Genomic DNA, 16,321 nt, shown 5'->3' on the forward strand with positions numbered 1-16,321 from the left:
AAAAATAAATATAATAATTTTTTACATGTATAAATAATGTTTATCAAAATAAATAATATATATAAATTTTTAAAATAAATAAATTATATGTAAAATGTATATATATAAAAGGATTAAAATTGAATTTAAATAAAAATCTAGGGTTAATTTTAAATAAATAAAATGAATTTTGAACCTAATTGAAACACTCGTTAAAAGTTGAGGGACTCACTGGGCAATTTGACCCTAATCCCAAAACGACGTCGTCCTGAAATAAGCTTTAAAATAGTAAATAGGACTAAATTGAAATAAAAATAAAAGGTCAGGGCTAAATTAAAACAAAATAAAATGAGATTGTAAATAATAAAAATGTGGGAGGATCAATTGGGCAATTACCCCTTTAAATAAAAACGCGCAGATCCTGCCCGGGTTTCGGGTCACCGCGCAGATCCTAAGCTTTGAAACAACGCCATTTTGAGGCCTATTGTTTTAAACCAAAACGACGTCGTTCTTATGAAGCTATATAAGCCAACTTTGGCCTTAAAATCATTTTAAAACACGGTTTTTAAAAAAACAAAAAAAAATCCTCTGAAAGAGGATTGAGGGCTGGCCCTCGGAGCTCCGTTGAGTCTCCGTCCACGGGCTCCCACGAGCCTACACGCCGCCGTCAACTTCGCCACAGACGACAGCCTGAAGCTGGAAAGCTTTGTTTTTTTAACGCAAATCCGTCGGTAAGCTTCTCATTTCCTTATTTTAGTGATATTTTCATACATTCATAACGAAAGAAAAAATAAAGTAAAAAAAGTCACCTCTGTTTCTTCGATAATCTGTTGGTATTTTTTTGTCTATGTGTGTATCAACTGCTTGTATATATCAAAAAAAAATCGTCCTTTTTACAGATTAGGAAAGAGGCTTTTATAGCCTTCTGTAAATTGTTACATTTTGGGAAAGAAATTTTGGATTTCTTTCCATATTTGCTTCCCTTTCTTGCTATAGTTCTTTCCTTTTTGCAGGTACCAGCGAGGATATCACGGCAGTGAGTGTGCTGGCATTGATTCGTGCACTGATTACGGCGCGATACGGAGCTGGAATCACGGCGCCAATGAAAGTCCATTGGAACGGCGCGAGACAAAAGGGGCGTGACGATTGGGGTGTTTGTGGTGCGAAGCTTCTGGAAACCCTAGGGTTTCCTAATTTAGTTTAGGGATTGGGCCTTACTGGGCTTTACTGATTTGGGTCAAGTTCGGGTACATGGGCTAAGGGTTTTAGGTGTAATCGGGTATAGGGTTAATGGGTATTCTAGTTTAGACCAGTTGTGTAACGCCCTGATTTTTGAGATTTTCTGGGTTTCTGTGATTTTTGGTAAATTTTGAAATTTTGATGTTCTAAATATTGGAATTGTGTTTAAGTGTGTTAGTGGGCCTTTAGAAGGCCCAAGCCTAAGTTAAACACGGTAAAATATCAAGGTTGGATTTTAAGTGAATAGGAGACTTGGTTAAATAGGCTTTTAAGAAGAACTTCGTAAATTATGACGCAAATAAGGCCTTGGTAAAGTGGCAAGGTGGTGCCACTAAGTTCCTAAAAAAAATGGCGTCTGGGAAGGAATTAAAGGTCCAGGGTTCAAGTTGCAAGGTAGGCATATTGTTACTTTTTAATTTTAGGCATGTGTCGGGCATGTGATCACTTAAGTGAATTTCGGCAAGGGCCTTAGGGAGGTTAGGCCGATTGTTTTAGTTGATATTAGGGTTAGGTTCTTTTCTTTTTCTGTCTTGGAGAATTAGGGTTAGCCACCTAAAAGCTTTCACTGCCATTCATCCTTTTTGAGTTCTCACAAAAGTCGAAAACGCAAATTCCTTCTCCTTGGTGCCGATTTCTTCTTCCTCTCTTTTTCCTCCATTTTCTTTCTTCCTTTTTGCTTTTTCTTCTAGCCGAAACCTTCTAATCACCTTACTCACCTCCTCTGTCAATCCCATCCTCCACAAAACCTCCATAGCCGATTGTTATAAAAGCCGAAATCCCAAAAACTCACTTCTTGTGTCAATTTCTCCAAGCCAAAATCCTTCAGTTATTTTTGTTCTTTTTGATCAACTTTCATCTTCTCTAAACCCTTAGTATCTGTCGACAACATTACTTCAAAGTTATAACCTCAAATCGTCATCTTCTTCATCACCTAAAAAGCCGAAATACCATAGATTTAGGGACTCATAGCCGGAACTTCAGATCTCCTGGATTCGAGTTCTACTATCGTTTAGAGGATAGACCTACATCAGATCTACGTAAAAATCAAAGAGGAATAAGTGTGTCTTCTAGAGGTTTGATCGAAGTCTTAGATCTTTGGAACAACTAGACCTAGATCTAGTCATCGGTTTTCGGCAAAAAGGACATCGTAAGGGATCTCAGTAGCAGTCGTCGCGAAACAGGTGTGTATCGAACACCCTTTCATAGTTCAATTCAGCAAAAGCCGAAATGCCGAAATTCTGGCATTTCGTGGGCTTGTGAGTGAGCGAGTGCTCACAAGATATTTAGCAATCATTAGATCTGAAATCGCAAAGTGGTAAGTTAGTCGTGTGTGAAATTTCGTGCACTTCGATAATTGGGCCTCGATAGGCTAAAACTGGACCCAATGGGTAAAGAAATAATAAAAATATGTATAATATAAAAAAAGGCAATAAGTATGTTCTATTAGACTGTAGAATTGAAACTGCTTAAACCAGTAAACTAGTCATAAAACTTGAATTAAATGGGCTTAAATTGCTAGTGGACACTGTAGGGTCCATTAGGGGTTTTAGGGCCCAATGGCTAAAATTGTGAAATTGAGATAAATAAATTACTGCGATGAAAAATGGGCTAGTAAGGACCGTAACATTCATGAGAACCCTTAAAACTGAAAAAATTACTGAAATACCTTTATAGGTGGAAAGTTTACAGTTTTACCCCTAGGAGCAAAATTACTGATATACCCCTAGGGTTAAGGTTGACCTGAATGCATGTTTGACTGTTACTATTTACTGCATGCCATGTTATTATTATCTGATGCATGGGACTGGGTTATTGATGGAGAAAGTACTGAAAGTGGCTTGACCACGTACTGGAGGCTTTGCCTCAACTTACTGATATTTAAGCAGCTATGCTGCAACTGTGGAGTGTAGGGCTGGGTGGGTTGAGCTATTCCCCACATGGAGTGGAGGGCTGGTACGGGTGGAGTGTAGCGGTTGGTTATAGGCTGGGTTGGGCTTGCATACACGAATATGTCTGTTCTGTTCTGGAATGGGCCTACGGGCCATACTGTTATCTGAAAAAGGGCTAAGGCCCAGTTTATCGTATTCTGAAAAGGGCTTCGACCCAGTACCCGCTGTTATCTGAGTAGGGCTTAGGCCCAATGGGCTTGAGCTGACTTGGGCTTTGAATGGGTTTTCCATATACACTGAGTTTTCCAAACTCACCCCCTTTCTCTTCCATCCTTGCAGATGACCCCTAGTTGGTGGACTTGGAGCTGGGCGGGATTCAGAATGGCCACGAAGATTAAATCTCTGGTTTTAAATAAGTTTCAAGTAGCTTCCTTTTAAATTTCGCATTTATTTTTGATTATTTCTATTTTAGTTAAAGTTGTAATAAGGCCGCTCTATTATTTTTATTTTGGGTTTTTAAATTACTTAAATCATTTTCGACTTGAGATTCACATCACTTAAATTGATTCCTTGAAATTGGTTAACTCTGGGTTTATCAAAAATTACTTGTTTCAAACCGACACGACAACCAAACGTCTTCGAAACGAAACTTTTCAAAGTACAACAAAAGTCACGTTTTTCTAAACCCTTAACAATCGATAATGGATAGGACTCACACTAGTGAATCGAAACATTTCTCTTAAAACTTCATTAATGGTTTTTGCAAAGCTCACCCAAACTTTAGTAAACTAGGTAACTTGGTTAGTGGTAGGTAATGTGACACACCGGATTCGGCCGTAACGTCTAGGCCAGGTTTGTGGTGTTACAAGTTGGGCTACAAGTGTAACCGAGTTTGGGCTATCAGGCCTTTAGGCCTATTTATTGTAAATTGGACATTAACAGGGACAATTTATTTTCAGTTTATAAATTTTGTTTATTTCATTTCATGGGCCCGGGCAAATTTGGGCTATTACAGGGTTATTTATTAAATTTTATTTAATATTAAAAAGATAAAAGCATCCTCATAATTATATTTAGACTTAATATTTATTTGGTCCCTAAAGTATGCATTTTTCTTACTTTGGTCTTTAAATTTTTATTTTTTGCCCATTTTAACATCTAAAAGTTAATTAGTGCTCCTAAATCAAGACCAAACATTATCAATATTCTCATATCAGGATCTAACATTAGCAGTATTCTAAGGGTATGTTTAGTATTGCTTCAAAGTACTTTTGGGTCAAAAGCATTCCTAAACAAGCTGCTTTTTTAAAAAATTGGCCCAAAAGCACTTTTTTCAAAAGCTAAAACTTTTAACTTATTTTCAGAAGTATCTTTTGAGAAGCATTCTTAAACTAAGCCTAGATTAAGTCCTTCTACCATTAAAAAAAACCAGCTGAGTCATCTAGCTAATTTAATTTTGTCACATGCCATATAAAGATGTCATCTAAAAAAATTTAAAATTAAAATATTAAAATTTATAAAAAAATACTAAAATTTATTTAAAATTTTAAAAATTGGTAAAATTATTAAAAATGTCTAAATATTATAATTTTTTAATATATATATAGAAATTTACTAAATTATTTGTAAAATTTTGTAAAAATATAAAAATATTTTAAATCCAAAAAAACTTAGCTCTATTTGATTTCTGAAAATATTTGCAAATAATTTAGTATTCAATTTTCGTTTTCAGAAAAATAGTTTCATTTTCTATTTTTAAGAAAAAATTAAAACTACTTTTGCTAAATAAAAATAAAATTTTGCTGTCAATAATGAAAAATAAAAACATGTTTGATAACTATTTTTCTCTAACAAAAATAAAATAAAAAATTAAAATTTATATGGATTCAAACCAAGATACCAAATTTAATATTTGAAAGTTTATTGAAAAAAAAGAAAAGAAAGGTAAACTACCTAGTTGATCATCCAAATAAAAATACTTACAATTTAATAATTGCCATTACAATAATTAAACATTTCAATCACTCAATAGTTTTCTCGCTAATGACATTTGATGTGGCATTACGTAAGCAATTTTACTCTAAATAGTCAACAAAAAAAAGTAATTTTAGTTTAGAAAAATCCCAAAGGACCAAATAGAATTTGGGTGGCCAACCACCGCAAGGTAGAGCAGTCGAGAAAGAGCAAGAAGAGCAAGGTGGCTATAAAAAAAGTAGCGCGAGGATTGGAGTTATCGTTAATTCTTTTTTTGGACTCATTTTCACCGTCCTTTTGTTTGACCACTAATTACTTTCTCTTCTTTGGTAACCATCTAATTAAATTTGTGTTGCACATCTAAAGGCCTGTTTAGTAGTGCTTAAAAAAAGTACTTTTGGCTCCAAAAACACTTTTGGAAGAAAAACTGTGTGAAACAAGTTGCTTTTAGCTGAAATTTTTGACTTTTCAAAAGTACTTGCCATTACAATAATTAAACATTTCAATCACTCAATAGTTTTCTCGCTAATGACATTTGATGTGGCATTACGGAAGCAACTTTACTCTAAATAGTCAACAAAAAAAAGTAATTTTAGTTTAGAAAAATCCCAAAAGACCAAATAGAATCTGGGTGGCCAACCACCGCAAGGTAGAGCAGTCGAGAAAGAGCAAGAAGAGCAAGGTGGCCATAAAAAAGTAGCGCGAGGATTAGAGTTATCGTGTTTAGCTTTTTCTCTCCTAAAAGCACTTTTACTACTTAATTATTTTTTCATCCCTCTAATAACATAGTACTTTCCCTCTTTTTTTTTCTTGGTGCTTAATTACAAATGTGTTAAAACTATTAATTAAAAATAAAAAATATTTTTTAAAATACTAATTACAAATATTTAATGGTTATATTTAAATATTTAAAATATAGTTTATATATTCTAATTAAATTTTATAAATAATTAATATTTATAGCTTTAAAATATTTAAAATTTATATTTCATATATTAAAATATTAAAAACAAGTTATAATAAATTTTTTATATTCTTACTAAAATATAATAATATTAACTAATTTAAATATTACTTAAATACATATTTCTTACTTGATAATAAAATGTCTAAAATAGACATTTTATTTCTTAAAAACACTTTTTGACAACAAGGTTAAACACTTAAATTTTAAACCAAACTTTTCAATAGCACTTCTCAAAAGTACTTTTCCAAAGCACTTTTCCAAAGCATTTCTGAAAAGCATTGCTAAACTAGCCTAAGTCTCCTTGGATACCTTCATTGACAGTTTTGGCTCGCCCATCATTATAGTAAATAATCTGACAATAACTTGTCTTGACTCTCACTCTTCTTTGACTCATTTTTCAAGTCAGTTTCTTTATAACACCCCAAACCCGGCTGAGAAGATTCAACCCGAATCTGGCATGCCACATTTGCCACTAAAGTGACTCTCCATTAACTCCAACCAAACCTCTAACATACCACTTACGAATAACAATAAAATGTTATGTGAAAACATAACAGCGAAAATTATACACAGAGAAGTAAACATGCAAACTTTCAAAATAATCCAAGAAAGGATCGCACCTAAGTTCATATGACTAAACACCACTTAAGCTCGTCTATCTTATTAACACAAGAGTTCGCACAAAATCATGAGTTCCCAAGATACCTAAGTTCACCACCTTCAGAATAGATCCATAAATAAACCTACTTCGCGTCAAATGTTTATCGCAAAAGATATCATGCATGCATAGGTTTTCATACTTCGTGGTTTCACTAATAAACAAGTTTTGCAACAGAGGGAGAACATACATGTTGTAAGAGTTATCATACTTTAGTAGGGTTCACATAAAAATATAGGTCCGCACACATGTAAGGGTTCGCAAAGTCAGGGGTACGCATGTAAAATAAGCTATCACTACAATGGTACGCAAGTAATTTATGCAAACATACATGGGTCGCAAGTTATGATACTCAGCCATATAATTGTCTGGCAAATATTAAAGCAAAACAACACAGTACTCATGCATGAATAACATCGATTTATTAACAACATAAACACATGCTCCAAGTCATGGTTCACAAAATAATAAAAATTAAACTTAAAAGTAGGTCACAACTTTAAACTTGAACTTAAGTAATTGTTCAATAATTACGTCAACAGTATAAATAACATTCTAAACCCATCGCCTATCTCCCAGGTTCGTCAATATCCAATCAAGTGCCTTGCCAGATCGTCGACCTTGCTAATGCTATCCGCAACCTACTTACTTGAGAAGTAAGAGAGGAGTGGGTGAGATCAATTCGAACTCAGTGAATAATTAGAAACCAATAAATTATGCTTCAAAAACATAGTTTGAAAATAGTAGAATACATAGTTTTGAAATCGTTTTGCGTTGGATTGCGAGACCAATTTTATTCAAAACATTTAAAAACCCAAGTTTGGGTTTGCCTTAGCTCGCGAAACCAGCTCGTACTTATCAGAAATCACAAACAGAGTCGACCTTAGGTCGCACAACTAGTTCATCTCACAAAAAAACATAAACAGGGTTTGCCTTAGGTTGTAAGCCCGATTCGATTAAATAGAAGACACGAACAGAGTCTGCCTTAGGTCGCAAGACTAGTTCGGTCAAACAAAAGTCTCATTGGGTATAATACATCTAACCTAACTCGCAAAGGAGCATACAGAGTGAGACATACAGAAAGCTAATAGAGGTAGGCTCGTTAAGAAGCAAAACAAAGAGCTCATATATGGAGCTTGGCTAATTCACAACTTCTTATCACAGAAAGCTCGAACGTAGGCGAACTTAAAACATTTGCTTAAAAAGCTCGCACGTTAAGTGTTTTTAAAACACAGTCTAAAAATCTTTTCTTTCATAATATTCTTAAAACCATATGCTTGCTTAGGAGCTCACTCAAAACTATTATTTAAGATCATCTTTTCAGAATTATGGTTTGAAAATCGAGTCTAGTAGCTTAAAACAGAGCTTCTCAGAAAACTTACCTTTGAAACTTAATTTTGAAGACATAGTTCTTAGAAACATATTAGATTAAATTGAAAATCATGGCAATTAACATACTCCTGATAATTCCAGACCATTCACACTTTTGGAAAAAAAAAAAAGAACATACTCACGTCGAATCCTCGACCACTCACCGAAAGCAGAGAAACTTAAACAAGTTTAGCTTTTCCATTGTCCTTACTGGTAGAGGGTCTGGCTAGTTCACCATAAACACACAAATTAGTAAAAAGAACATATGAATTTCACACATGTAAGCAAACCTAGATTTTCGAATAATCAACCCTAACAAAACTGAGACTTACCCAGATTGCTACGAATAGGATTTTTAGAACAAAGACTTTGACGGCAGAATAGTTAGTGAAGAATTTCATAGGACTAAGGGTCTTATTTATACCCTATCTGAATTAAGAAAAACGTTCCTTGCACATAAAGTATTCCTAAATACACTGGATCTCTTTTTCCCAATTTGAGTTTGATTGTATCTTTGACCGGCAAACCCAATTCACAATTCAACTGGCAAACCCCAATATGCCAAACAAACTAGCGAACCCCAGCTCGCCAAACATACTGGCGTACACTCTTGCCTCGCAAAGAAACTGGCGAATCTCTTACCACATCATTTGGCATACACTGCTGCTGGCGAATCTTAACTTTGTACGACCAAAAATTTCGGCCCTGATCTCGAGATGTGACATTCTTGGGTTTCTAGGTATGAAGTTTGGATCTTCCTTGGCTTGTCTCACCTTCTTCTTCCTCTTTTTCAGCTTCTGTTTGTTCTTCCCTTTCTTCCTCCACTTTTCCATTGACATTTTCCACTTCAACTTCTACTTGTTTGTTCAGCTCTTCAATGGTAACTTCATACTCAAGAAAAAATGGGACTTCAGTCTAAGTTTGATAACTAATGTGAATATATGTGGTACGAGTAATAACAACGCAAATAATAGAGGAAGCACACGTACCAGAACACAAGCAAAAATTATTCGTGTATCACAACACTAGTTGTTTCTTAAAGTAGAACAAACGAATGCTTACAATTAAATAAGAATAGTAATAATGGCCATTGGTATTTTTCCTTTTATTTATGTTTTATATAGAATGTGGGTCCACTTCCTCTCAAAAAGTTAAGAGTAACTCATTTTTAAGTGATTGTCATCTAATTACTTTTGGCAATTTATTTATTTACTCTTTTATTCTTATCCAATAGGAAGCAGCTGACTAAGATCGTATTCAAGTTGTTTGATTCGAAAAAAGATTCGCATTTGGCCTAAAGAAGAAACAAACAAATTTAAAAACAAAGAAAATGAAAACAATTAAAAGAAGAAATTCAATAATAAAAAATAAATAAATATTCAAAACATAGATAAATAAAGAAGACAAAAATTAAAGGTAGAAGATGGATCAAATAAACCGATGAATATGGATAGAAGATAGTTGCCCAATTGAACTTTTTAAGATATAACGCCAAAAAAATTCAATTAATGGCTCTAATCAAACCTCTAAGAAATAATCCTTGGAAAATTAAAAATCGAGAAGAAAAATCGTTTCTAAAACTTACAAGAAAGTAGTCTTGCACGAAAGAATTAACTCCAAGAGTTGAAAATTTTATTAATGAATCAATCAATCAATGCATTTCATGAACAATGAAGAGACTTTTATATAGGTCAGTGGAAACATGAAAATATATATATACTTTTTCAGCACTTTTTGAATATGAATTCATGCAAATTTTAAATATTTTTTGTTGAATTTTATGATTTTATTATAAAATAATTAAATTGAGCTTAAATTATACTTCATTTTGATTTTTAGTTATTTTTATACTAAATTTACATAAATTGATTAATTTTTGACAGTTTTACACAAATGATAAAAAATTAACTCAAAAGTCACATTAAATAAATTAAGTACCAATGTAACTTGGGAGCTCAAGATATTGAATTAACAGTCATGAAGGACCCAAATTTAAGCAACTGGATAGCAAACAACAGAGGAAGTGTACATATCAAATCATTGTGTAACGACAGTTCAATATACTAATCAAGAACAATATCACAAAGAAATATTGTTCGCATATCACAGCACTAACCTTCGCTTAAAGTAGAACAAACTATTTTCTTTCGTATCAACCAAAAGAACATAGAAAAAAAAAACTATATTCCTAGGGCCACTTCCTCTCAAAAAAGTTGAGAGAAATTCCTTTTAATTGGTTTTTATGTAACTGCTTTGGGTAGTTTGTTTTTTTTATTTTTTAATTTTTATCCGGATATGATCTAGTGTGTGAAAGTCCATTATGGACATTTACACCAACAATTATTTCTTATGTGGACATGATGTCACGTGGTTAATGAGTTAATGGTTGAGTAATTAAAATGTTTAATTATTATAATGATAATGACTAAACTATAAGTGTTTTTATTTGAATGATCAAAATAAAAATATTCTAACAATTGGGTGACAAGCTAAATAATTTACATTAAAAAAATTATTTTTTACATTTATATGAGTTTAAACTAAGACTAATTCATATAAAGTTAAAAATTATTATCTTCGTCATATTCATTTTTTACAAAAAATATGTTTTCTTTAATGTTTTTCATTTTCTAAAAAATAATAAAAATCACCTATATTTCTTAAAACCAACGGAGTTTTCTTTTTCTTTTTCTTTTTTCTTCTTCTTTTGCTAATTGTCAACCCCTGAAGTTGTTCCCTTCTTTCAACTCTGGTCTTGATTCTAAGCATTTCTGCATCGTCTCCTTGTATTGCCTTCGTTGTCTTTCGCAAAACCCAAAGAAGGCTGTTTTTCGAACTGCTAGTGAACTCATCGCCAAAGAAAGTTCTTTTAGATCAATAATATAATAAAAAATTGTATTCACAATTGTGACAATTAATTAATACAATTGAATCAGGCACTAAAATGATTTTCATTTCATTTTAACTGCTCTCTATATGTATCTCATAGATCGAATCATTCAAGATCAATTTTCACGTTCTAAGATAGCTAGAATTAATTTGAAACTTCATGAAACAATCAAATGTTATAAGCATATTAAATAAAGATCCTATTTGATTTTGTGTGTCTCATACAACTTTAAAGCCAACCTCAATTCTTTAATTACCTATATCAATATAATTAGGAGTGAATATTTTATCGAATTAAGTGAAAATTTTCGAGTTAATCGAGACGACGAGTCCTATTTTATTAACCTAACTTAATTTGATTTCTTTAATTGAATCAAATAAAATGAACTTCAAGTTGAGTCAAATCGAATTGAATCGAGTGAAATTGTTTGAGTTAAATTAAAAAAATTAAACATGTCAATTTAAAATATTGTTGCAGTATAACTAATTTCATATTAGAATACATAAATTTGAAACCATATATATTTGGAAAAAAATTCAAAACAAAATAAGAAGAAAAAAAAGATATTTTAATTTAATAAACTTGAATCATTAATTAACTTATTTAGTCTAAAAATTATTTATTTTAAAAAAAATAAATTTTTAACTTTCTTTATATATTCTTTAGAATTTTTTAAAAAATATAAATTTTGGAATTTTTATAAAGATTTTGAATTCTTTTTTGTAATTTTTGTTAAGAGTGATCAATTTGCTCATTCTTAAAATTGACAAGGATCAAAGAAGTAATTTATCAATTTGTTATTCGAATTATTTGAATTGTTCAAGTTATTCGAATTGTAAAATTCTAAGTCAACTCAAAACTCGAAACTTGAATTATTTATTCAAGTTAACTCAAAAAAATCGAATAACTTAATTCGATTAAATCAAAATTTAAAAAAAAATTCATATAAATCAAATTTTACTTACAGTACATATGATATAAAATACATGCTATGAAGGTGATTCTACTCTAAACTTGAGCTCTCGTTAAAATATTAATTTTAAAGCTTAAAGCTTAGAACTAAAAACATTTCCATCCAACACAAAGGCATAAAGGCAATGAGGTGCTTAACATATTTTTAACTTTTGTACGCATTAATCAGTATTAAGAAAAAAGAGAGTGGAAAAAGTACATATGATTGAACTCCAAGTTTATCAAGTAGAATAGATTTTATGCAAATCTAACCATCTTTCTTGATTTGCGAGACATGTAGTTTGTTGAGATTTAAGTTGGGTCATCCCTTAAAATGAATTAAGATTGTTTTCATAACGGGTATACTAGCATTTATTATTATCGATATAATTAAAAAAAGAAAAAAGAAAAAAAGAGTGTGATTCGATAACTTAACTTAAATACGTGTCCCAACTCCCAACTCAAGCGCCAACATTGGAGATGGGAAAGTCCAACCGTCCTTTGCCTTCCTTCCTTAGAAGGGAAATGAAACAATTCCATTTCCCAACGCTATCATATCCATACAACGTCACGACATTGGTAACCGCTATTACTTTCCTCTTTTCATGTTTATTAACTATTTTAATTAAATTAGTTTTTATCCAAAATCCTGCAGATTTTTATTTACAACCCCCATTATTTTATTTACTTAATAATATTTTATAATTATGAGTGGATTCATTTTCCTGTTTTTGAGACTTCTCTATATTGCCTTTGTTCCCATATTTATCTTTACAAGAAATTTTATCTCCCTCACGACTTAATTAAAAAATTATAAAAATATTATTTTATAATTAAAATAAATTATATTATTTTATAATATTTTAATTTTTAATTTTAATAAAAATAAAATTATACATATAATGAATTTTGAACCCACTTTATTGTATTAGTAATACTTTAAATTTACCACTCAATTAAAATTTTATTTTATTATATTATATTTTATACATTTTTATTTTAATAAGCAGAATCTATTATCTCTCTCGGTTGTAGATCTATACTATTATTTAAGTCTCTGACTAAATTGGAGTCACAAGTCAATCGGGCACCAATTCAGTTACGAAGATTACAAAAATATATTTTTATGATTAAAATAAGTTATATTATTTGAGGGTACTTTACTATTTTTATTTTAACAAAAATTTAATAAAAATAAATAAAAATATGCATATGGTGATATTTTGAACCCATAATCGAGCCCTATCTCACTTTTTAAATTTCCAAAATGTATTTATTTTAACAAAGCAATAAATATTAATTTAAGGGTATTTTTTTGTCTTTTTATATAAAATTTAGAGAAAAAAAAATCATGCATGAGATTTGAACCAAAAACACAAAGCACACACTTCTCCAACTTTGTCAATTCAACTAAAGTAACATTTGATTTTTTTTATTTGAATTTTTTATTTAAGCTTCTAACTAAGTTGGTGTCACCATCAATCGTCTGGGTTAGAGAAATTACAAACATGTCCTTCCGTAATTAAAATAAGTTATATTATTCGAGGGTACTTTAGTCTTTTTATTCTAAAAAACCAATAAAAATATTCATATGGTAGGATTTAAATCCAAACCAATTGCATTAGTAAAACCTTTGATTTACCACTCATCTAAAGCTTTATTTTGATATTTTTACACATTTTAATTTTATTACATACGTTTTATTACTTTCATCTTTCATATATATATTAATAATATATTTGATTGAGTTGGTGTCACAAGTTAACTCGACATTTACTCAAGATTGATGACAACACAAAGATAAACAATTTAATCTTTTTTTTAATTTTAATATCGTATATATCTCTTGTGTTATTATTAATTAGTTTTAAGTTATACGCTTCATTATTTATTATATGTTATTTTCAAATACAATTTTGTGTAAATACGCGGTTTCCACAAGCATACGCATGTGATAGAGTTTCTAGTAATTATTTAAACGTGTAACTAAGTTAGTGTCACGAGTTAACTTGATACCACCTTGGTCATTGAAATTACTAAAATGACCTTAAATATTTTAAATACATTATATTATTATGAGGGTACTTTTATCTTTTTCTGTTAAGCTTGATAATCACCAAGAGTGGGGTGAATTGGTATTTTAAAAACTTTAAAAAAAATGGCAAACAAAAGAGACACAAAATTTTATACTGGTTCAACCCTAATTTCCTACTTCCACTACCTTAGCTTACCACAACTAAGGATTTTCCAAATTCACTATATTTGAACATTTTTGTAACATCCCATACTTGACCCGACCATCAAGTATAGTCTCTACGGAATATCACATTCGTTGCCGAAGCAACTAAAATTTAAATTATTGTTTAAATCATCTATTTATACATATTAATAAGTTCATTACATCATTAACACATGTGATGTAATCAATTCTAGAGTTAAATCAAGCTTAAGAAAGCTCTTTTGGTAACTCGAGATTGAATAAGGATCAAAATGTAAAATATTCAAAACTACCGGATTGGCGTCGTGACGTCGAGGTACCACGTCGCAACCTCGAACAACAGCAAGTATCGTCTCAATTCAAATGTTTATCATAGTACTGTCAATTTTCACGTCAAAAAGTTATCAAGTTAGTTAAAAGAAAATTCAATATTAAAAATTTATTTTTTTAAATTTAAATATCAAGTTGACTTCTGACATCAATGCAATTAGAGGTGAGTATTTGATCGAGTCGAATCGAGTCAAAAAAATTTAAGTTAGTTGAGTTGACGAACCCTATTTTAGTAACCAAACTCAATTTGATTTTTTTTCGAATCAAGTCAAAAAAATTTCGAGTTAAGTCGAGTTAACGAATTCTATTATTTATACTCAATGTTGCGTTTACATGGACCAATTATTTAACTAGTAGACGAAGTACAATATTATTTAACTACATAAACAATATAATGGTTTTGTCTTTTAACTTGATGGGTAAACATTAATCAAAATTACGTAGTTTTTTTCTTTTAACTTAATGATTTTGACTTTTAACTTTAGAAAAGATAAAAATTTATCAAAATGGTATATTTTTGCCTTTTCTTATTCAGAATATTGGATGATTTAAATTGTGTAATTGATACTCGAGTTAAACCGAAAAATTTTATTTTTTATTCGAGTTGATCCGGATAACTCGAATAACTTGATCTATAGAATAAAAAATTTAATTTTCTTATTGAATTTTGCTCACCCCTAAACGCAATTAGTGACATTATCTATATACACAAATTTGGTGAGAGAAAATATTTTATGTTAAAAATTAATTATTTTTAAATTTACCTAAATGAGGTTGTGGTAAAGAATTTATTTTAGTTTTTTTATTCTAAAATTATATAAAAGTATGAAAAGATAAAAAGACCATCAAAATAAAGTAGTAGTCATTTAATAAAAGGGTATATGAATCATTTCTTAATCGAGTTGATACCTGATTAATCCATAACACTTTAAAAAAAAAACAAGTGCATTCATGTTTGTGGTTTATAATGATATGATGTTAAAATATTTAAATAATTTTCATAGTAACTAAATTTAGATTAAATGTTTTATTGTTTTAATTTTAATTTAATATATAAATTTAGCCTATAAATAAAGTATTTAGAAGGGTTAGGTCACATGTTGATTCACTGATTCGAGTTTGACCGGATAGAAAATAATGTCTAAATTATATAATTATTAAAACAATTAATTTAATTTTATATAATACATTTGAGGAATTAATCTTTAATATTCAATACCTTTTATAAAATCACAAAATTAATCATTATGTTATTTTAACTTGTTGAAAATTTTTATTACATTTATAAATAATATTTTTATTTTAATAAAAGACTTCTGTCAACCTAAAAAATAAATAACAACTCTAATTCTATTAAAAGAATTTTATCAAATGAATTTATATAATAATTTTTAAAATTTAAACTTTACATGAAATTACTTTATGTTTAAATTATTGTGTTTCCATTACCCAAATTGTTTTTATAAAAAAAAACCAAAAATTTTAATTATATTACTTTAGTTTTAAATAATAAAATTTATTTCTATAATAAGTAACTCTATATCTCATATAATTATTTAATCAATTTTATTAGTTATTATTTTAAATAATGTTATTTTGCATGAATTATCACAAGAAAAACTATACTCTACATTAAATATGATACAATACTTTAATTATAATTTTAAATTTTATTATATTTGATTGTTCCATAAGTTAATATATTTTAATTATGTTCAAATATTTAAAATTTAAAAATAATAATATTTAAAAATATATTATTAAACATCTAATTAAAAATTAAATATATAAAATCATGTATGATGCATATAATATTAAAAACTAATATAAAAACAACTTTGTACGGTGAAAGATT

The 16,321-nt window shown here is 29.8% G+C and overlaps 1 long non-coding RNA gene across 5 annotated transcripts; it reads right to left on the bottom strand.

The window, feature by feature from the left end:
- Positions 1-7,109: 7,109 nt before the first annotated feature.
- On the bottom strand, positions 7,110-9,153 carry LOC107898466 (uncharacterized). Of its 5 annotated transcripts, XR_001684420.2 has the most exons (4): positions 9,067-9,153; positions 8,410-8,961; positions 8,242-8,299; positions 7,110-7,354 (listed from the first exon to the last, which is right to left on the bottom strand). It is a non-coding gene; the product is annotated as an uncharacterized lncRNA (long non-coding RNA). The 5 variants fall into 5 exon arrangements; XR_001684418.2 differs by having other exon boundaries at positions 7,110-7,347; positions 8,410-9,153; XR_001684415.2 differs by having other exon boundaries at positions 8,410-9,153.
- Positions 9,154-16,321: the final 7,168 nt, after the last annotated feature.

Source organism: Gossypium hirsutum, chromosome A11, assembly GCF_007990345.1.
Source record: "Gossypium hirsutum isolate 1008001.06 chromosome A11, Gossypium_hirsutum_v2.1, whole genome shotgun sequence".
Taxonomy (NCBI): domain Eukaryota; kingdom Viridiplantae; phylum Streptophyta; class Magnoliopsida; order Malvales; family Malvaceae; genus Gossypium; species Gossypium hirsutum.